The following is a 24,255-nucleotide window of genomic DNA, read 5'->3' as shown; positions in this document are numbered from 1 at the left end:
TGGCCAGCACAGATCACCTGGGATAACTTCTTATTTATATGTGAATGCATTTCCTGGTTGTCGCCAGGACCCGAAGTGTTAAGCACCAAAATACCATACGGGAGACTGTCCTTGTGAGATTTACAGTTTGATTTTGGAAGAGGGTTAGGATCTGACTGGGAGAAGCATCTGAACTTCTGACCTGAGAAGAACCTCCGTGCCTTTTCTCCATTATCTACAGATTGCACACTGTACAGTGGCACAGGTGTTGGAAGATAATTTCTTACATAAGGAATAATCCGTAAAGTCAGAAGATCTGACGTCAAAACACAAAAAAGCAGACATGGTGAGGAAGAAGGTGCCATTTTAGAATAGTTACTTTCCTGACTATACCCACACATTAAATTAGGCCTGCGCATATTTCTTCCACAGGAACCTAATTTAAATTAAATGCATGCCAGCCTGCCTGCCTACTTTCAATAAGCCTATCTTCATAGCATCTAGACACAAGTCTGCATTTCTGGTTATGTTTTCTGTGGGCTTTTACTGCCTCCGTGGGGAGCCATTAATAGGAACAAAATATTCAAGATGTAGTTTTCTCATGGTATTTCCACAATCCAGGGCCTGAATTTCATGGGAGGGCCGGTTCTCCTATCTCTTCCCCAGAGATGGTTTCCCAAAGTGCTGAAAAAGTCAGTGAAAAACTCAAACACTAAAGTATGTGCACAATCCTACTTTAAAATAAAAAGTAAGACCATTTCTTGGATGTACTCAGCATAGCTAGTTGTCTACCCCATAATGTCTACCTTAAGATGTAGTCTTCGCATGAAGTTTCCATCATCCCAGGCCTGAAACATCATGGGAAGTCCAGTATGCCGAGAAAAGCTGTCTCTTCTTCAGCAGCTGAAAAGTCAAAAAGCGGCATCTTTCTCATGTCATGTTAGTAATGTGGCTTGCCAACAAAAAATGATGGAAACCAAACCTGTCCATTGTTTGCTGAAAGATGTAGCTGTTCCAAGGAAACATTAAAATGTGTTGGAGGACTGGAAAGCATCATCCTTACAAGAACTCTTAACTGGAAGCGCCATACTTCATCTTGGGAATTCATTTCAGATGGGGACCAGGAGAGTAAATTGCTGTCCACCTCTGCGGGCTTGTCTGGTAATAAAAAACAAATGTGTGTCTGGAAGGGGATGAGGTTGGGTTGATGGTGGCAGAGGCGGTGGCGATGGTGGTGGGTGGGGAGATGCACATTTTGCAGAAGATGGAGCGCTGCTTTTGATTAGGAGAGAAGAAAAGGAAGATGATTCAAACCAGCTGTCAGGAAGGTGTTTGATTTTGAGGAGACAACCGGCTCTTCAATGGAAGCAGTTACATGCAAAGCAAATTGTTGAGTCACAAAGAAAGAATGTGTAAAGGGAAAATATAGACGTTAAAGGACTTTACCAAGCAACTGGGAATAATCAGCTAATCAGGTAACCGTGCCTAAGCCCAACACTGCCAGGGAACTTAAAACACAAAGCCAGAGAAGACTTGCTATACCGGAACAGCCATTCTGTGTCTCCTGCAATATTGGAAAAGACCACGGGTCCCTCAAGAGATTAGATCCCATCACCTGCCAAACTGGAAGAGTGATAATGGCCATCACAATCCCAGAAAACCTCTATAGTAGCCTAAGTAAAAAAGTGCAGGAGTCAAATCCTACAGTTGACCCCTGCAAGGGAATGTTACGCTTGCATATGACCAATGCTGTTTTTCAAGTTTTCTTTTACAAAGCAACTGGTGTATTTAATTCAGACAATGAGAAAACAGCCCGTAACACATCTTTGTAATATAAGAACTATAATAATTTGAAAAGTATGGTGTGACGCACCAAAATACAAGTGCTTCACATTTCAGTCATTTGTCATCTCCCTCTCTCCCCTCCCTTACTCTGGGGACTTACCCACCAAGATACTCCCACCCTATATCAAAAGCGAGGAAATAAACACACAGAAACATTGGTTAGCAATATGCCCTCCATCCAGATAAACGTGGAAATAGCAAATGAAGAGATTGGTTTTCCACATTCTTTGCTGCTTTCACATTGCTACAACTGCATAGATTACACACTCCAATGCTCCACAAGGCTTTCACTCTCACCTGCAACAGACACCGAAAAGCAATGTATACCCAGACTCATAGTCTACTGCAAAACCCCAACCGCAACCTCAGCAGCATGAAGGAAGGATATCTTCCCAAATGTCTGAAGTGGGTGACAGTCAGATATATCGATCTGTCGATACAAGACCGACCGAAATTGCTCTGAAAGTTCTGCACTAGAGCGAAGTGGGGTACGCGTAGGTTTGTATCCTGCTGTACAAAGTCCAGTTTTAAATAGCTCAAGCGATGATACATCCCTTGGCAGTCTAAATGTAAAACCAGATGGGTCAAGGCCCGCAAATCTCCTGTAGGGAACCATCTTGCTCTGATCCCCAATAAATGGACCACATGTGACCTACTAGACCTTTTCCACTATAATAATTATCCCACTGCCCATCGATTTCACTGATATTCTGACTAAGTATCCCATGGCTCTGTTTCATCCCATTTACCCTCTTTATACCCCCGGAAGGAGAGGCCTCAGCATGCCCTGCAGGCTACAGACATTTGGGGACTTGAGGGAACATTCCCTTAATTATCCTGTATCCCTGTGGTACATGTCACAAGCCAAATTGCATAAAGCTCCTGGCCTGATTACTGTGTGCATGCTGGGTGGAATTTATTAAATTCCTGATCCCGCAGCTGTTTAATCAGCGGCATTATCAGAATGAGATATGTACCCCACTAGGTGGTATGGATTGGGATAGGAAATCATGCCAGGAACAGCTTTGCTGATGCCTATTTATAAAGACAGTGTAATAACGTTTTTTTTACTTCCTTGGAAGGGCTGGCTAGGTTGGGCTACAGTGCTCATTTTCTACAATAAATCCATTCTCCCAATGTTGTTTTTTTGATCCACAGCCAGTTTAATCTACCTACTGAATGCAAAATTGTGTTTTTTGTTTGCATGAGGTCTGTAGAGTTAAGCCTCCCTCCCGCACCAGAGGAGATAGATTTTTTTGAAGGACTTTTGTGATGGTCTGACAGTCCTAGAGAGTGAAGTCCTCTGTTTATCTACAGAGCAATGCTTCCCTAACCACTGCCCCCCATCAACACACCCAAAACTGCCTGGGAGGCATCACCTCTGTGAGTGAGATTGTATGTCAAACTTTTTGCTGCAGCACTTCTCAGAGACCCTACTCAGACTGCTAATAGTTATTATTTATATTCCAGTGGTGTCATGACGGAGATCTGGACCCCATTGCCCCAGGGGCTGGATATACACCTCGGAAGACAGTCCCCGTCCCTAGGAATTTACAATCTACATTGGCGAGTCAGACAAAGGGTGAGAGAAAAGGTATATTATTACTCTAATTTTTGCAGATGGGGAACTGAGGCACAGAGAGATTTGCTGAAGGTCACACAGGGGGTCCGGGGCAGAATGAGGAATGCAACTCTCTCGAGCCCTAGCACTAGGCTCTATTCACAAGACCATCCCTCTTCCCAGTAGAATGTGGGGGCCAAAGGTCCATCAATATTTTGGTTGAGGCCCATGAAGAAATTCTGCAGAATAGTTGTGGGACGATACATGGAGGGGGTAATCACAGCAGATGCAAGGCTTCTCAGGTGTGGATAGGGAGGAGAGATGCTGTGGAGTTTTTGTTTTGTGCCGGTAGAGGAAGAGGATTGGCTCAAGGAACATGAGGTTGCAAAGAGCAAATCCCCATAAGGAAGACACATTAAAGAACAAGGAGAAATTCTTGCGTGTTGATCACTGTTTATTATCCTCCCATTTCCTGCAGCTTGAATTGTAGTTGCAGAAACATGGATTCTTTGCTTATTTTCTCCCTGTGCACGGCTGTGATTGTCCAGACATCTCCAGCATACCAAGCTAATTCTGTCATTGTCCAAGATGGATCTCATGTGTATGGCTGGCTTGCTGTCGTAGAAGTTCATTTACCTTTGTATTATCGCAGAGGGACAGGAGGGAGTACTGTGGAAGGAGAAAAACCTGGGCAAGCCAACATCTGGGAAACATGTTAAGGAACAAGAGTAATGAACCACTGTTTTTAATAAGTGGGGCTGCACCTGTAGAAAATCACCATAATCTGCACCAGCAACAGCTCCTCAGAGGCATAAGTAATTAAGACAGGAGTGCTGGGGCTGAGACAGAAAATGACTAAGGTCTTTGCTCTTCTTAAACGCACATTGGGGACATGAAAATGGATACAGTTCAGCTCAAATTAACTGAACTTTGCTTCACTCCAAAATCCCTCTAAACCAAAGAGGTTGTCCAATCTACCATAATCTGAAGCAGCCCAATAATTCTTTGGAAGATCTTCCGTTCTTGTGTCTTTACCTCTCCCAAGACACATGCGGCAGGGAATCCAAAAATCTTGTGATTTCATGGCTCAGAAATACATGGGCAGGTTGATCCAAAAATGCTTCATTAGATCCATCCTTGCTCAGGCACGCTGGCAGGTCACTGTTACCCATTTCTGGTTGGAGGAGCATCCCATCAAACCATTTCGCTGTTTTATTTTATTTTGCAGGAAAAGTAGCTGCCGACTTTCATCTGACGGGGCCTCCGAAGCCCTGTGCCAGCCCCCAGAATAGCAAGCCTGAGCTGATTGACAGCTATGCAGACGACAGATCTAATTTTAGAGGCAGGCAAGTTTGAGGAGGGCTGAGTTTTGGAGGATAGCCAGCCAGAGTTCACTGAAATGCATGCTCGAATTTGAGTTCTCCTGGAATGAGGAGCATAGTTGGGGAACTGCCCTTCACTTTGGAAGCTGCTGCAGAGAGTTGCTCAGGAAGGGAGTGTTTCAGGGGGCTACAGGGTCCTCCCTAGCTCAAATTCGGCTGAGACCTTTGAAGCAATGGATTATTCTGTAATGCTGGGATTGGAAACCCCCCGATATTCAAGTACTTCACTGCCTGTTGCTAAGCCAAGTTCAGATTAACTCTCTGAACCTAATACGGCCAAGGAACCCAGCTGAGTGAAACCGCATCGTGAACGCTTGTGAGCTTTTAACCTAGCTCCAGAACCTTTGATCCGGCTCCAGTGACCCACCTGCACTTTCACATGTAATGAGGAGTCGACCTCACTCCCATGAGGAGCAGACTCCAAAAAGATCAAAGGTTCAGCTAAGCTCTGTAGAAGAAGAAGAAATTATGGTCTGGCAGCTAAAGCACAGGATTGGGAGTTGTTATTAATTATTTGGTATGATGATTTGTAGTACCAAAGCATCAAGGAGCCCGTCATGGAGCAGGTGCTGTACAGGCACAGAACAAAAAGATTGTGCCTACCCCAAAGAGGTGACAATCTATGTATAAAACAAGAGACAACAGGTGGAGACAGACCTGGGTACACCCAGAAACAATGAGATGACATTCACAAGCAGTTCTGCTGCTGAGCAGAGCATCACAAAGAAGCTGTGTTTTTTACACAGATGTGTCCCAGGCAGGGAATAATAATGCCTAGCACTTATACAGCCCCTTTCATCAATAAGCTATTGCCTATCAGGCCAAGGAAAGTACCCAGGAGTCAGGGGTTCTATTCCCCACTCCGTCAACAACTTGTCCTGCAATGCAGAGCAAGTCACTTCACTGCCCTATGTCCCCGCTTTCCCCGCGATAAAATGGATTCAGCCAAAGAACTGCCAACCAATCTTTGTATGTGGCAACACCCGTGGCTAAGAGAACAATATATAATTGCAAAGCACCATGAATAACGAAGAATATCCAAAATGACTCATCCAGGCTCTGCCCAAGCAAGATCAAAGGGGCGTGTCATGGCAGCATTCAGCAGAAGCGTGGAGATTTGTGGGTCTTGTGTGTGTGTTAAAGCATCGGTTGGATGAACGAACTTTAAAAAGAACCAGTTATTGAGTCTTTGAAATTTTTCACATTTTTTTTTCTTTTTTATCAAAGTCTCATTGAAATTTCAAAGGGCGGAAATTTCAGTGTAATTTTTGCTAAATCTTTTCTCCACTTTGCAACCAATCACAGAGCCAGCTGCAATTATTTGAATTTCAAAATTAGGGCATAAAAACAGGGATATAAAATTGAAAAACTTTTCACATTTTTTTTTTTTTTGCAACCAACTTTCATGCTGAGGGGGTTGGTTCAGCACTGTATGTTTGTTCGCTGTGACAGAGCTCAGCAGGTTATGTCAACTCCTTAATATCCAGGAGGGTCACTTCAGCCATTCCCAGATGGATGCTTCTCAGAGTCTATTCTAGATAGGCTTTCACACTGCCCTCATCACGGCTGGATCTAAATGCACTCCAGTCCCCCATGTTTGTTTTTACCGCACGTACATTGAAATAAATGGAACCTAGAAATGAGATACTGGGCACAGAAGAGAGGATAAAAACTCTCCTGTCTGCTTGCAAAAGTCCCAGAAAAATTCCCCAAAGGGTTGCATGATATTTATTTAAAATTAACTGTCTACGCTTTGTATTGTGGCTCACGGACTGAATTTGCTGAGAAAACAATTGCAAACATCTGTCCCATGCGATCACCTGGCTGACAGGCCCACAGCAACCGTCAGGTATATTTACAGTTGGGGAGGTTTATGAGTGTAAAAGTGTGTTAGAGGAACGGCCAGTTGCTGGTGAGTCACGGCTTGGAAATGTGGTCCAGGTATGAGATCATAAAACCTCCAACGACACTCAGAAGGCAGACAGGGAAGCTGGATCAAGGAAAACACCAGTGTCACATAAAGTCGATTTTAATGGCACCATCTAATTGCAAAGCAGAGCAAGCCACTAAAGAAAATATAATCATAGCGATAAAAAATGTACCTGTAAACTGAAAGTGGCAATCTTGACAACTGAGTGACGTAGATAAAGAGTGCCTCTCCCAAAGCAAATTTACATATAAGGAAGGGCAGCCCAGTGGCTAGGAGACCAGAGTTCAGTTCCTTGCCCTACCCCAGTCTTCCAGTCTGACTTTGGGCAAGTTACTCTAGAATGAGGGTCATCATGCTTTCCTATCTCTCAGGGATGTGGCAAGGATAAATACATTAAAGATTTTGCGAGGTGCTCAGATACCATGGTAAGGGGGGTGCACCTTGCCAAATCAGAACCAAATGTTTGTATTTACCAAATATTATTGGTCTCACCACCCTGCAATCTGATCCAGGTTATTACCCAGGCAAAGATCTGCTAAAGGGGCTGCACGTAAGTGCAAGTGGTGGGGGCTAATGCATTAGAGTTAGGATTGTGGTCTGAGAGCTGGTAAAGTCAGAGGTAGGTTGGGTTTCATGGAATCTTGAGGAGATGTGGTTATTCAAAGAGTTCCTGGTTCCATGAGACTAACACATTTTTTACAAAACATTTCCCCCTTAATTGAAACCATGACTTCCGGGGAAATGTGATTTTAAAACCATATGGAAACCCGGGTTGTACAAACAGGGGATTCTTGTCTGAAAGTCATCCTTATCTGGCTTATAGACCTGATGGAGAACCTAGCACAATGGGATGTTGGACAGTGACTAGGGCTCCTAACCACTATGGAAATTCAAATAATAATAACTGTATAAAACAAACCCGCAGCAACCCCAAATTTGTTGTTTTCAAAAGGAACCCAGAACCTGAGAAGTGTTGAGAGTTTTGCTCTAGATGCAGCTCTCAAGTCGGTTCTAGGTTTGGCAAAACATGTTCCCCCAACTCCTTATCTAAAACAAATCACTGCAGCTTCCCTTGCAAAGGTGACTCTGGCTCTCACAGCATTCTCTCTCTTCAGGACAGCACAGATCCATTTTGTACACAATAGGCTTTTCCTGACGCTTAGCCCAGCCCGTGTCTGTGCTACTGCCCTGATTGCACGTCTTACGTGGTTGAAGATGTTGTCTACTTTTGGTTCCATACCTCACAATGCATCAACCTTGGGCCATGTATGAATATGACTCAAACCTAATCAAATTGAGAGCCTGATTCAAAGCCACTGAAGTAAAAGGGAGCCTTTCCATGAACTTCAATGGGTGTTACAGCAGAGATAGGAGCATTACTGTTCCATCTAGGTGCTCTGTCAGGCATTAGAGTCCAAGTAAAAAGGAAAGAGATGCCTTGGGATATCTTGCCCCTTTCAGTTGTCTTCTCTCCCCTAATTCCTTGAGGGGATGGGCATGCTCATCCTCTAGTGGAGAAGAAAACCCAGCATCATTTTCAAGTCCACATTGAGTGAGTTCAGACAAAGCCGTGGCTTGTCCTTTTCAGAGGCAGAATTGTTGTGGATGGACCCTTTGAGAAAGGGGGAAGGCTGGACAACACAAGGGATCCATGTGAGTTTGCCCAGCTACGCCCTCGCCTTCATGAGGCTGCGTTGTTGAGTTGCCACATTGCAGCATCCACATTTTACATCAAAGGAGACATCGCGGTGCTACGTGGCGTCTCAAGGTGATGCTGTTTCACAGGCTCTGAAGTGACGGGGTACCAATAAGTAGCTGGCTTGAACTGCTTGAGGGGAGTAAGACAGATGTAAGAAAAGTGGAATGATCTCACCAGTTCTGGACGATCCAGCTATGTTCAGGGTTCTCTGTAGCACCTATCCCCAAAGTAATCACGTCTGTAACACTCTGTTTAACAATTTTTATTTATATAAGGGTATTTCAAGGCCACTCATTTCCATTGAATCTTATTCCCCTCCCTCCTTCACTGAACATAATATTGTCACCTGGCCACCTGGGATTACGTTGTTGCCAGGTCTGATGGGGTGTACAAACCCCACACTGGGTGACAAGGAGTTAAGGAATTACCTTAGGACCCGCCAGCACCACACCTGTAGGAAATGCTCCAACTGGAGGTGGAGCTAAAAGGGATGGAGCAGCCCATTTGGTGGCAGACCAGGGAAGAGAGCAGACCTGCAACCTGCAGTCTAACAGAGGAAAGCGGAGGGAAGGCAGAAATCTCTCCCTAAGACAACTGTCCCTCCCTGAGGGAAGGGAGGACCTGCCAGAGACAGCCTGAGAGGGCAATGCTACCCTCTCCCCCTATATGAAATCTGGACTTCAGGAATACCCTTTATTTTTTGGTTTGGACTACCCAGCGGGGAAAAGCCCTTGGACTGAGCTGGCCCAGAAAGAGCGGGGAACCCTTCACACCATCTTAACCTGGACAGTGACTTTGCGACCTGCAGGTCATGGGTCGTAGCCCTGACCACTGGGCCACACTACCCAACCAACCAACCCCCAAGTAAGTATTGTCACACAATGATGATAGACACCTAAAATTTCATGTTAACACCAAGGAAAGAACTTGACTCTCCTGCTCCAAAAGGACAGAACCCTACCGCTTGAGCTAAAGGAGAATCTCCATCATCAGTGTAGGGCTTATGGCACACAAAGGTGCCTTTCTGATTCCACCCGACAGAAAACAGTGGTGTTACATACACACTGGTCAAGTCATTGAAATACAATGACACTGCCCCAAACGGAATAAGTAATACACAGACTCACTAGGTAGGCCTTGGGTCATATGTCACATATACGGAGCATGCCGTCCAGAAAAACATCCACGGCACCCTCCTTGCCTGTGGTCCTATCTGACCCTGGCACCAGCAAACTTCAGCAGATACTGGATTCCCCAAGTGCCCTCCCTCGCTCAGAGGGTCATCTCCCCACTTCCCCGTGTGTCAAGAACTGGGGGAGGACATCTCCTCCGGAGGCAGAGAAGCCTCGGAAGCCAGTGAGGATGGAGGCTCATCACAGTCGTGGGCAGGGAGTGGCCATCACTGACGCTGGAACGAGGGGGAGGCAATCTTACTTCACAGAGGATCTTGCAAGAGCGAGGCCCAACCCTGCTAACCTCCCTCGGGCACAGAGGTGGGGACGGGGTGTCTATCCTCATCGCGACGGGTGGCACGTCACACCCGTCCTTGTCCCCCGTGCAGAGCTGCCCCATGCTGTGTCGATTCCGTCTTCCGAGGGAGCTGCCTGGATCTGGCCGGACTTCAGGTAAAACCCCCACAGCTATGCAGGGAGCACACTCCTTGGGCTATGCAGCCCAACCCTCTGGGCTGCTCAGATGGGGTTTGAATGGCTTTTTCTTCCCCCCCTTTGCTTGCCCTGGCCTAATGTCAGCTGCAAAAGTTTTATGCGCTGCTCTGTTATTGCGGGGCTGAGGCTTAAAATAGCCTGCAACACTTGCATACTGTTGGATCCATACTTTAAGAATCCAATCTGAAGTCTGACTCTTCCGCCAATGGATGAATTCAGCTCCGTTTCCTTCATTCCAAAGACTTTCCGTTTGGGGTAGGAGGGACAGGGCTGGTAGTCCTGGGGTAGGGAACTCTTTAAATGGGCCGCCCTGTTCTGCTGAGGAACTCTGATGCCTCTGGAAACCGATATCACGCTTTGTGCTGCAGTGGCTTTGGTCTCAGAGTTAGCATCCTGGTGCTCAAATACAGACAGCACCAGCTCAATTCTCCACCATGCTGCAATGGATCCATTGAGGGCCATGCCTATTTAGAGCTCGTTGGGCCTTTTTACTCAAGTCCTTAAAAAGCAAGAACCCAAGGCAGAGAGATGTGCAGGTTGCACATTGGTAAGTGAGTGGCTACAAGGGAGTCCAAGGTGACAGAATTTAAAATGCCCGGGCTCAAAGTCTCCTGTCACTTACACCAGTACAACCCCACTAGCTACTTTCTGGTGTACTGTGCCTTTAAATTTAAGGAGCCTCCTTTTCTGCTCCTCTTCCCCATAGCATTTAAAGAAGTAGTATGCAGAAAACAGAATAGTAGCATCTCCCATAATCCTCTGGGAGAGCTGTGGTGGGCAGGGGCCAAATACCACAAACTGGCCGCTGGGTGGATCTGCTTGTAAACCGAGCAGTGCATTATCTCTGTGGTATTTGCTACTAAACCCCATGACATTCCAGGTAAACATGGAGCGAGTTCAACTTCTTCATCTTCAGTGCCGGAGGCAATTTTCAAGTAAGGGCTGCCAACGCGTCTTTTACATGCTGGAGGTGGATTTGTCCAATGCTAGGATGAGATGGGAGTGCCTGGTAGATTGCAATAAAAGACTTGATAAAACAAATGCATTACCGTGGGTACTTGGTCTTCCCTTTTTGACATAACTGGGCTGCAAGAAGAGTATAGTGAACTAATTTATTATTGTGGTGTCCTAGAACTGTTCTGGAAGTGGAAGCTATCCCTTCAAGAGCAAGGGGGAGCGTAGTTCTGAGTCCTTTATACAGGCTAGAGGGCTCTGTAACAAAACATGCATGCAAGGAGAGTCAGTCTGGAAAGAGCCAGCTTAAGCACGGTGAGATGGTGACTTGTGCCTGTTTGGGAGCAGCCTGTTTTCTTTCTCTGTGTTTTTTGGGGGTTCTTGTATGTTCTAGTTCTGAATTCTAAGAAAAAGTAGGGTTATGTCGCATCCTTCCAGCAAAAGTTTTATGGTTTTATCTAATTTCTCTGTATGCATGCCATCAACACCACAATTCTAAGACAATATTTTACTTAATAGACCAGATCCTCTGCTGATGGAAATAAGTGTAGCTTTGTCAGAGTCAATGGCACTACGCCGTTTTACCTCCACTGACGCGCTGTCCCAATGCATTTAGCCCTTTCCTGCTGATAGACTTTGACATTTAGCAATTTGTTCATTATTCAGAAATGTTCAACAAAAACTTTATGCTAATCTGTGAGTTCATAGAATCACAGAATATCAGGGATGGAAGGGACCTCAGGAGGTCATCTAGTCCAACGCCCTGCTCAAAGCAGGACCAATCCCCAAAGTTGTTCACCAGCTGTTTGATACCAGGATATTTCTGACCCATCGGTATTTGTGGTGAGTTGTTTATACAGCTAGGTAAATCATACATTTCAAAAACATGGTTTGATTAAACAAGCCCTTGCCTCTGTGGGTGAATCATTTGAACACCAGTCCTGATCTCTTGAATACAGTCATTGTTTATCAGTATTTACTAGGCAGTTCATGTGTGGAACGGCTGTTGTGTAAGAATGTGGGGTGTGGTTTTAGCAAGCAAAGGTCATCTTGGAAAGGGTAACTCTGGACAGGATCCAGGCATTGCAGGCTTCTGCAGACAGCAAGCTCTGATTACTGTGCTCTACCCTCTTTAAATAAAAATAATGTAATTGTCACATACTTACATTATAAGCTCTTCAGGGCAGGGACTGCCTATTTGTTCTGTGTTTGTACAGAGCCGAGCACAATGGGATCCTGGTCCAGGATAAGGTTTCCGAGGTGCTACCACCATACAAATAATAAATACAGGTTCACTGTGCCTTACTAAGAGGAGCAATGTAGTTCATGTGATTAAATTCCAGCCGATGTGTTGTTTGCAACCTGTTCACGTCGACTAATCATTTTCGCAATGCATTATGGGTTACCTAAGTCACATGCTATTAATTCTGCTCCCTGACTGGACAACTGGCATTTTTTTGTTAAACGGGAGAATAATAAATGACATTTGATAAGTAGCAAATAATGCATGTTGTGTATAAATTAGCAGACACATCATCTTCATCGTTTGTGCTAAAACACATGCTAGCGTTGCCAACTCTTGCAAATTTATCATGAGACTCGCAAGATTTGGTGGTTTTCTTGCATTCGGAAAGGAACATGACCAGTGCACTTTGGTTTAATGGTGAGCAGGGAATCAGCCAATAACAAGCGCCTTGTGCAAATACAGTGGAGCTAAACTGATGGGGGAATTTCTTTTTTGCCTTGGGAAATTTGACCACAGAAATCAATAACATCCTCAAATTTCACAAGTACTGCTAATAACAACCTGAGGTCATATAGCACCTTTCATCCACAAGGAGCTCAAAGTGCTTTACACATGACTTAGCCAACTAATATCCATAATTAGATTTGGTGAGCACATCACCCACTAGCCAGCTCCAGGCTGAGAGCTGGCCCCCATTTTGCTACGTTTTGCACTTGGGTTCTCGAAGTTTCATGTACTTTTCCATTCATCGCTGCTGTTATTTCTTTGTGCTGTTTTAATGAAAGAATTTGACAGTATGCAAAAATCAGATGTCTTCTCAAGTACCATTTCAAATGACACACTGGGCCCAATATTTAGGTTTCTACAAAGTTTAACACAATAGAAATGCTTCTTTTTATGATATTTAACGATACAATTCTATCATGGAGGTTGCAGAGATCTCAGATTCCGTGACTGTCCGGGACCTCCGGGACTTCTTCTGGCGGCAGAACTGGAGCAGCTGTTAGTCCCAGGGCTGCCGGAGCAGCAGCCTGGTGGCCAGCCCTGGGGACAAGAAACAGTGGACCAGCGGTCAGCCCCGGAGTTGCTGGAGCAGTGGAACATAGGAACAGATAACCAACAGTAACCCCCGGGGCCACCGAACAGCTGACCAATGGCCAGCTGCCGGAACAGCAGTCCCTGACCCGCCAGAGCGGCGGCCAGGGTTGGGTCAGTCCCACTTGGCTGGAGCAGCTACAAGCCCTGGCAGTGCTCTGTTTGCGTCCAGTTTTGGGCCCCCGCTACAGAAGGGATGTAGACAACTTGGAGAGAGTCCAGCGGAGGGTAACGAAAATGATTAGGGGGCTGGGGCACATGACTTACAAGGAGAGGCTGAGGGAACTAGGGTTATTTAGTTTGCAGAAGAGAAGAGTGAAGGGGGGATTGGATAGCAGCCTTCAACTACCTGAAAGGGGGGTTCCAAAGAGGGGGATGGAGCTCGGCTGTTCTCAGTGGTGGCAGATGACAGAACAAGGAGTAATGGTCTCAAGTTGCAGTGGGGGAGGTCTAGGTTGGATATTAGGAAACACTATTTCACTAGGAGAGTGGTGAAGCACTGGAATGGGCTACCTAGGGAGGTGGTGGAATCTCCATCCTTAGAGGTTTTTAAGGCCTGGTTTGACAAAGCCCTGGCTGGGATGATTTAGTTGGTGTTGGTCCTGCTTTGAGCAGTGGGTTGGACTAGATACCTCCTGAGGTCCCTTCCAACCCTGATATGCTATGAGTCTATGATCTATTGATATAACAGCTAGGTATTCTATCATCTTTGTAGATCGGGAACTGAGGCACTAGATAGCTTGGCCAAGATGACACAGGGAGCCTATTGCTAGGCAAGAAACTGAACCCACCTCCCCCATGTCACACTCCAGTCCCATATCCACACACGTATCTGTCCTGTCCATCTGAGTGCCTCACAAAACTCAGCTCCCCTCCTTTCCATCGACACAAAAAGGAGCAACTGAAACAAAGTCTTTCAGGTGTGCAGCATTCTACTGCTGGGTTGAAATGAGGTCATGGCATCCTTTGAATGGCTTGTCAACCCGCTAACCGCCGAGTTCCCTAGGTGCCCCCGCCATTGCTGTAATGTAACTGATGAAAAGCCAGTGGCCTATAAAACCAAAAGCCAAATCCTGCCTCATCTCCTCCTTTACAAATAAAATAAAACAAAACAAAACAAAATCAGAGGTGTTGAGAAGTACACGGGGCGGAGAGAGAAGAAAAACACAGCATTCATCCACCCTTTACAAGCATCCAGTCCAGAATTGAATGGGCTTTGGTTGTGCTCTCTGTTTAACGGTAAATTATAAAAATGTTATTGGAAGGCCAAATTTAGGCATAGCAGGGGGAGAAGGCGGAGGAATAGTGAAAGATAAATTGGCCTGTTTGGGAAGGAGATTTCAGGCCTCCCCTTGTGCTTTGCTGTCAAGTGTGTTGGGCCTATAACCGCAGCTCAATCAGACCATTTAGAGCAACAGGAGAAAACCAACATATGCATTCCCCCAAGTGCAAAGTCCTTCTTCCATCCTTTTTGGGCAGGATCAGCTCAGACACATTTTGGTTATAGTAGGAAATGGTGCATGAGGTGGAGAGGAATAAATGGTGGAAGAGGCTCTTCATGTGGAAAGGGGCTTTCTCTGGCTTTGGACATGTCCTGCATGGGTATGGAATGCAGTAGACCTTCAGTCCTATGAGTGGCCCCCAGCACTAAAAACAAGCACAACATTCTAAAGGAGGAAACATGCATGAATATTGCAAAAATGCTTTGCAAAGCAGTGTATTGGCAGGTTCTTCTGGTGGTGGCCACCCCCAGCTTCCACAGTACAAGGCAGGTGTAGAGGTCGAAGAAGGTCAAGTGGTTCATTGATTCATAGAGTCCATGGACAGGAGGGACCACTGGGATCATCTAGTCTGTATAATGCAGGCCAGAGAACGTCCCCAAAATAAGTCCTAGAGTAGATCTTTGGGGAAGGGGGGGGAAACAGCTGATCTTGATTTAAAAATTGCCAGTGATGGAGAATCCACCACGACCCTTGGAGAATTGTTCCAATGGTTAATTACCCTCCCTGTTAAAATTACTCCTTATTTCCCATCCGAATTTGTCTAGCTTCAGCTTTCAGCCGCAGGATCGTGTTATACCTTTCTCTGAAGAGCCCATTATTAAAAATGTGTTCCCCAGGTGGGTACTTATGCACTACAATCAAGTGGCCAGTTCATCTTTTATTTGTTAAGCTAAATAGATGAGGTCCCTGAGTCAATCAATATAAGACAGTAATTAAAAAAAAACAACCATGACTACTGCAGGCTCCACTGATGTCTCGCCACTTGACCTTGTGCAAAGTCATTTAGGCCAAAGTTTTCAAAAACGATCTCTGATTTGGATGCCCAACCTGAGACAACTATACCTGATTTTCACACGTGCTAAGAACCCCCAACTGCAACTGAAGTCATTAGGTGTTTAATGCCTCTGAAAATTAGGCACAAGGTGACTCAAATTTGGCATCCAAAATCAGAGGATACATTAGAAAATGTTGGCATAATTTCTTTATAACTTGAGTTTACCCATCTCTAAAATGGGAATGATATGAGAAGACACCAAATTTGGGTGGGAATCTAACGTTTCTCCAAACTGCAGGAGTGTTGCCCCAGTAAAATTCTGGTCTGGATCCAACATTCAGGAATGCTCAGAACCAGTGTTTTCTTTGGGTCTGTGTCTAGATAATTCTGAGTAGAGCTTGATCAATTCATTTGCTGAGTTTTGCCTCTTTTTCTGTTCACAATTTGTCCATGAACACATCGTATTTGCCCTTCAACTCATAGAATCATAGGACTGGAAGGGGCTTTAAGAGGTCATTTAGTCCAGTCCCCTGCTCTCACGGCAGGACTAAGAATTATCTAGACCCTCCCTGACAGGTGTTTTTCCAACCTGCTCTTAAAAATCTGCAATGATGAAGATTCTACAACCTCCCTGGGCAATTTATTCCAGTGCTTAACCATCCTGATAGGAAGTTTTTCCTAATGTCCAACCTAAACCGCATTTGCTGCAATTTAAGCCCATTGCTTCTTGTCCTATCCTCAGAGGTTAAGGAGAACAAGTTTTCTCCCTCCTCCTTGTAACAACCTTTTATATACTTGAAAACTATTACCGTGTCCCCGCTCAGTCTTCTCTTCTTCAGACTAAATAAACCCAGTTTTTCCAAACTTCCCTCACAGGCCCTGTTTTCTAGACCTTTAATCATGTTTGTTGCTCTTTTCTGGACTTTCTCCAACTTGTCCACATCTTTCCTGAAATGTGGCACCCAGAACTGGACACAATACTCCAGCTGAGGCCTAATCAGCGCAGAGTAGAGCAGAAGAATTACTTCTCGTGTCTTGCTGACAACACACCTGCTAATACATCCCAGAATGATGTTTGCTTTTTTTTTTGCAACAGTGTTACACTGTTGACTCATATTTAGCTATGACCCCCAGATCCCTTTCCGCAGTACTCCTTCCTAGGCAGTCATTTCCCATTTGTGTGTGCGCAACTGATTGTTCCTTCCTAAGTAGAGTACTTTGCGTTTGTCCTTATTGAATTTCATCTTATTTATTTCAGACCATTTCTCCAGTTTGTCCAGATCATTTTAAATTTTAATCCTGTCCTCCAAAGCACTTGCAACCCCTCCCAGCTTGGTATTGTCCACAAACTATATAAGTGTACTCTCTATACCATTGTCTAAATAATTGATGAAAATATTGAACAGAACCGGACCCTGATCCCTGTGGGACCCCACTTGATATGCCAGTTTGACTATGAACCTCTCTGCTCTCTGGGAACGGTTTTCCAACTAGTTATGCACCCACCTTATAGTAGCTCCATCTAGCTTGTATTTCCCTAGTTTGTTTATGAGAAGGTCATGTGAGACAGTATCAAAAACCTTACTAAAAGTCAAGATAAACCACATCTACCGCTTCCCCCCATCCACAAGGCTTGTTACCTTGTCAAAGAAAGCTATCAGGTTGGTTTGCATGGAAAGTGAAGACCAAACACAGTAGAAGAAAATTAAAATATTAATTCATTCAAAATATAAACATAATGCCATGGAAAATACTGACCAACTTCACATGGGTGCCTAAGACTTGATTAATTAATATGTTTTAAGTGATAAGGCATTGTACTGGGACCTAGAAGACATAGGTTCTAGTTCCAGCTTTGCTACTGATCTCCTGTGGGACCTAGGTCAAGTCACTTCTCCTCTCATTCCCCTCCCACACTTTATCTACTTTGATTGTAAGCAGATCAAGGTAGGGACTGGCTCATAGTATGTGTGTGTACAGTACCTAGCATAACGGGAACCTGATCGTTGCTGGGCGCCTTCAAGGTGTTATCATAATACAAACAATGCTTTAAAATCCACAGATGGAAGTTTCCATAGAAATAATAGAGTGCCATTATTCATTCCATGTCTTGCTGAAGTTTTAGGCTGGCTCTTATTTTATCCCAGCTGGTTTGCCTAAACCCTCTATGGAAAATACAGGGACAGACCTGTCCCTAAGCAAATCATTAAATGGATGGTTATGGGGAAAAAAGTGCATGCACCATCCAGTAAGTCCTTCAGCCGCATGTGTTCCAAGAGTGATGCCCCAAGCGCAACTGATATTTGGATGAGGAATTTTAGACACACTGAGAGAAATAGTCAACTGCCTCTCTCCTCCCTACTGGCACCTTTACCTTTAGTTAGCTCTGGGCACACTCCACCCACTCCACCTTCCTGCTTATCAATTATAAATAGAACTCCATTAATCTTCTTGAAAAGAAAATGTTTTGGATACCACGCTAAGGCTGAAACCCTTCCCAGAAAGATGACACACATGGGCAAGACACATTATAGAAGACACCCCCATGGGCTATGCACTGACAGCTTACAAAGGCCAGGGGAAGATTGATGGCATATCTGGCCTTACTATACAGTTATACTTTCCTGTTCTGAAACAGGCCTTTGGTAGTCATGGTATAGAACTTGGTTAAGTATATTTTTCTTGGCTGGAACGATGGAGGAGAATGCTCCATTTCTCTCTCTCTCTCAACTTCTTCCTACTCCAAAATGAATAAAGCACGGCAGTTAGAGAGTTTGAAGGCATATTGTAAAATGAACTGAACATCAAATCAATGAGCATTCTCCCTGACTGTGGAATAATAATACCTGTCTCTTATCTAGGGCTTTTTCATTCACAGATCTCAAGGCATCTCACAATCTAATGTATTTATCCTCTCAACCTTCACATTGGTATCCCCATTGTACAGTGGGGAAACTGAGGCACAAAGGATACATCTACATGGCAACTGGGATTGGGCCACCCCGCCCAGGCAGACAGGCTTGCACTAGCATGCAAAAAATAGCACCATGGATATCGGACTGGTGGCGGTTTGGCTAGCCACCCAGGGGGCTCAGCTGGGCTTGAATTTGGGCAGGTAACCCAAGCTGCTGCCCGTGCTACAACGTCCGCACTGCTATTTTTAGCACACTAGCTCAAAAAGAGCTAGCGTGAGTCTACCCACCTGCGCTTGGAGGCTTGCCCCCAGCTGCAGGGTAGAGATACCCGGAGAGCCGAAATCATAGAATCATAAGAATATCAGGGTTGGAAGAGACCTCAAGAGGTCATCTAATCCCACCCCCTGCTCAAAGCTGGACCAATCCCCAACTACATCATCCCAGCCAGGGCTTCGTCAAGCCTGACCTTAAAAACCTCTAAGGAAGGAGATTCCACCACCTCCCTAGGTAACCCATTCCAGTGCTTCACCACCCTCCTAGAGAGAAAGTTTTTCCTAATATCCAACCTAAATCTCCCCCACTGCAACTTGAGACCATTGCTCCTTGTTCTGTCATCTGCCACCACTGAGAACAGTCTAGATCCATCCTCTCTGGAACCCCCTTTCAGGTAGTTGAAAGCATCTATCAAATCCCCCCTCACTCTTCTCTTCTGCAGACTAAACAATCCCAGTCCCCTCAGCCTCTCCTCATAAGTCATGTGCTCCAGCCCCCTAATCATTTTTGTTGCCCTCTGCTGGACTCTTTCCAATTTTTCCACATCCTTCTTGTATTGTGGGGCCCAAAACTGGACACCGTACTCCAGATGAGGCCTCACCAATGTCAAATAGAGGGGAATGATCATGTCCCTCAATCTGCTGGCAATGCCCCTTCTTGTACAGCCCAAAATGCCGTTAGCCTTCTTGGCAACAAGGGCACACTGTCGACTCATATCCAGCTTCTCATCCACTGTGACCCCTAGGTCCTTTTCTGCAGAACTGCTGCTTAGCCAGTCGGTCCCCAGCCTGTAGCAGTGCATGGGATTCTTCTGTCCTAAGTGCAGGGCTCTGCACTTGTCCTTGTTGAACCTCATCAGGTTTTTTTTTTGGCCCAATCCTCCAATTTGTCTATGTCCCTCTGTATCCTATCCCTACCCTCCAGTGTATCTACCACTCCGCCCAGTTTAGTGTCATCTGCAAACTTGCTGAGGGTGCAATTCACACCATCCTCCAGATCATTAATGAAGATATTGAACAAAACCGGCCCCAGGACTAACCCAAGGTCACACCGGAAGTTTGTGGCAGGGCAGAAAATTGGAGCTGATTCTCCTTAGTCTTAGTTTAGTGCCCCTAACTATTGAGCCATTCTAAAGCAATGCACAGGCCAGCCCGATTCCATGTTTGCAACTGGCATCAGTGACCCCCAAGTATCTGATCTGTTGAGTATTTAGGCATGTACACAACATGATCCGCTCCTACAATGCCCCTGCCCCTGGAAATTTCCATTACATGCGTCCGACGAAGTGGGCATTCACCCACGAAAGCTTATGCTCCAATACATCTGTTAGTCTTAAAGGTGCCACAGGACTCTTTGTCGCTCCTACAGTGAACGGCATGTATAAAATCATATTCGCCCATGTCCCTCGCGACTGCACGTCATGCATACGGGCTTGGCTCATTTCAGTCCCAAAGGTCCACACAGCTCAGGTGTCCCCTTCCTTCCATGGGCATCAGAAATAGCGGATCCTGACATGGAGGTTATGGAGACAGGTGTCACACACGGACTTTTAAGTCTCCTCCTTGAATAGTTTTGGTGTGTCCCTCCTCTGGGGTCCTTGTCAGACATTACATCCCACATCTGGGCCTCCACAGACAGAGGTGTGCATGAAAGAAGGCATAAGGCTAGAGAAAGTTCTTATGGTTGGGGAAGTGGATTGGGAGCCACAAGATCTAGGTTCAGTTCCTAGCCCTGCCGCAGGCTCCCCATGTGACCTCAGGCCAACCACTGAATCTCCATGTGCAACTGTAAAATGGGAATAACTGACTCTCACTGGGTGCATGCACAGTGGTGTGCTGATCTCAGCTGGGGCGCCTGTGCTCTATTATCATGCAAATTACGAGAGCTGCTCAGAAAACCGGTTTGGTTTTTGCCAGAGAATGTTCACTTTTGGGGCCGGAAAAAAAAATCGAAAATAGAAATATGGGGCCAAAAACCAATTTGGAAATGGTTCCGTGGTGCCTCATGGGAGTTGTGCTTCTGGTCCCTCATGCTTCCATTCACCTCTGTCAGTGTGTTTATCACTGTTCACCAGAGGGTATCGCTGACATGCCGTCTGTGGACTTTAGCAGAGCGACATGGGAACAACTTCTAGTGAAAGGGAGAGAAAGTCTCAGCACTCAGCCCCACAAGGCAGCGGCTGTGAAGCTATAGCGCTACATGGCTCCCCATACACAGTTATGTCCCCTTAGTTAATTAAGCAAACATGACCTGTTTCCATAATCCACATGGCATAGCAAGATGTTACCTTCTAGTTCACCCATTAGACGGTTATCAGTGTAACCCACATGATAGTAATGTGGGTTACACTGATAACCATCTGTTGCCCTCTACTGGTTGGCCCATATAAGAAGTTTTTTTAGTCCACTACTGCCTCTATGCCAGCAGAGTCAACTCTTTAGCTCAATCCATAGACATTCATGTTTTGCGGCCACAAGTTCAATCCCCACACATGATCCATTTGGGTGCATTGTTAAAAGAGTCGGCTAGTTTTAAATGCCCCAAATGCTGGAGTTTGTACCATTTCGTGGAGGAGGCATTCCTCAGCCTCATAGATCTTGACGTCAGGAAGTTTTTCTGATTATCCAAACTCACTTTTCCTTTTCTGAATTTCCTTTTATAGAAAACCCTGAAAACATGCTGATAAATCTTATGGGGCTTTCTCAGCACAATTCATGTGAATGTCTGGTAAGGGCGGTAATGGGCAAAGCAAAATAAAAGAGAAGCTAAATTCCCTAGATACTCATCTGAAAAACTAATAATCTAGCTTGTTTTCAGAGGTTTGTCAAAAACATTCATTCTGTTGCCCTAATACAAAACAGAAGAAAGAGAAAACTTATGATTATTATTTGTTAGGCATAGGTTAAATCCCTAAAGACTTGTTTGAATCTATCTTGAATTAATATGGCACCTTTCTTCCTGGAATTTCCGAAAGCGCTACATAAACTCAACTGTACGCATTGGTACAGCTCAGTTCCCATCAGCACTAGGGCGTCACAAAGCATCGCAAATCACCAGTAAGCATTGATTTAGGACAGGAAGTGGAACCTCTTCCCCCTGCCCCCCTCCCACTGTATACAATTTAAATGGTCGGGGGATTTGAGCGTGTTGCCGAAATGAAAATCTGGTGAGGATACAGGAGTTAACACTGCTATCCTTGCAAGAAGAGACACAGCACCTAGATTTTATGTATTGTCTGAAAGAGGGCACTGCACCTGCCAATGCACCACAGTGGGTCCGCAGCAGTGGCCCTGGGAAAGAAGCATCCTTACTGAGTCATTACAACACTTTCTTTGGTGTTTCTCCTTTCCCTGCAGGGGTCTAAGCCAAGGACTGATTGAAAGATACAAGGGGATCTTGAGGTGGCAGCAATCCTAAGAAAGACAGCAAACTGACTGCAGTGATGGCTTATGCATCTTGTTATTAACACAGGCTGCTTATGAGGTAAACATCCTTACATAAATAGAATTCTGATAGGGATACAAGCTCACAACCCCCCCACGAAACACACATCATAATCACCCCCCCCATTACAGATGGCCAGAGATCCTGAATTCCTCAGTGTTTGGTGGATGAAGTGACTTGCTCAGGGGTCACACAGGGATTCTGCGGCAGAGCTAGGAACAGAGTTCAAATCTTCTGAAGCTCTGTCCTACACTTTAGCCTCCAGATCATGTCCTGTCCCAACACTCTCTACTATCTGTCACAGTCATCATGACGGAGTGAAGCTCTCTCACTGCCTGGCCGGATGTTCTCTGTGGAGAACCCTCAAGTCCTCCCAGAGCCTGTAGTCAAATGGCCTTTAAAACATAGTGCAATATAGAATCATAGAAGTGTAGGACTGGAAGGGAACTCGAGAGATCAAGTCCAGTCCCCTGCACTCAAGGCAGGACTAAGTATTATCTAGATCATCCCTGACAGGTGGGATATAGATATATATCTGTTTCATCTGTTCCTTGTTGTTTGGACCAACAAGTGGCTGGGTATGTATTGTCCGTGGGCATGGACTGGACTTTTCTGTGGCCAGTTTTCAGTTAGAAATGAGTTGAGGCAGCCTGTGGTGTATCTTGTGCAGGGTAGCAGTACTCTGTGGAAGGTAATTGGGATGGAGACATGACAGAATGAAACAGAACCTAATAAAAGATGCAGGGAGGCAACACCTTCAAGAGCACTGCATGAGGACTCAAGCAATCTGTTTTCTAATCCTAGCTCTGCCACTGACCTAGCGTGAGACCTTCAGTAAGTCACATCATCTCTCTTGGTCTCTGTTTCCCTCTCACTCCTTGTCTATTTAGACTGGGACAGAGACTCTCTCAGCAAAACTCACGGTGAAAAGCAGCTGCTTTCTGAAGAAGAGGTCGCTTGTTCATTGAAAAAAACCCAAACACCCGGAAACGGAAAATTGTCAGCCGAAAACATAAACTTTCCATTGGGAAATGTTGAAATATTCCAACATTTCTGATCAAAATAAAACATTTTGTTTCAGCATGGTTCAGTTCACCATGAAACCATGTGCCTCCTGAGCTGCCAAGATGCCTCTTGGAAGCTGCAGTTCTAGTACTTCATGCCTCCCTTCTTCTCCATAGGCTAGGTACCCCAGCTGGACTACATCTCCCACAATGCACCACAGGCCTGTGACTCCCATAATGCACCATGGGAGATATAATCAATCATTAGCAATGGGCCTGAACTAAAACCCTAGAATCCAGACACCTTTGAACATTGGGGAAGGTCAGGTCCAGTTTCCTAGCCACGCGTTACTGTGTGGACCTAATCCTAGCAACTACTAATCTGTAATGGAGTCAAATCAAACCTTTACTGAGGTGGAAAGATTTGAATTCCATTTTTCCTGCCAATTCCCTGAGCCACTCAGTGCCCAACAGCATTTTAGCTTTGGGCAGAAATGGAAATCTCTCAGGCAAAATTTAGCTGGCAATTCCCCTAAATTGGAATGTCTTTGTTATTTGTCCAGAATATCAAAACCCAGGCAGGGAGAAATTATGTTGAAAGCCAGAGAGAAACTAATGCTTCTGGCAAGATGTCCATCGCTTCCTGGTCCAAAAAACCCTTTCCCTTCTCAGACAATGGCCAAAATGAATCTGTTTACCATCTGTGGGCACCAATTTCTTTTCATATGCTCTCAATTAGATGCCAATACAACAGACCTCCTTTTTTTGACCATGTAGTTATTTCATCCCCATTGCAGCTCTGACAAGGAGAGAGGGACAGTAGATGTGCCAAGCTCAAGGTTCCATTCTTCAGGCATTTTTTTCCCTGAGAGCAAAAACAGACAAAGAAAGTCCTTGAGTAATTTCTGTTGCTTCTTGGCTCGCAGCCTCATCCCATTTGGGAGCCACATTGCAGTGTGAGCAAGGAAACAGCCAATAAACAGC

Source organism: Trachemys scripta, chromosome 11 (assembly GCF_013100865.1).
Source record: "Trachemys scripta elegans isolate TJP31775 chromosome 11, CAS_Tse_1.0, whole genome shotgun sequence".
NCBI lineage: Eukaryota > Metazoa > Chordata > Testudines > Emydidae > Trachemys > Trachemys scripta.
This window is presented reverse-complemented; position numbering follows the sequence as displayed.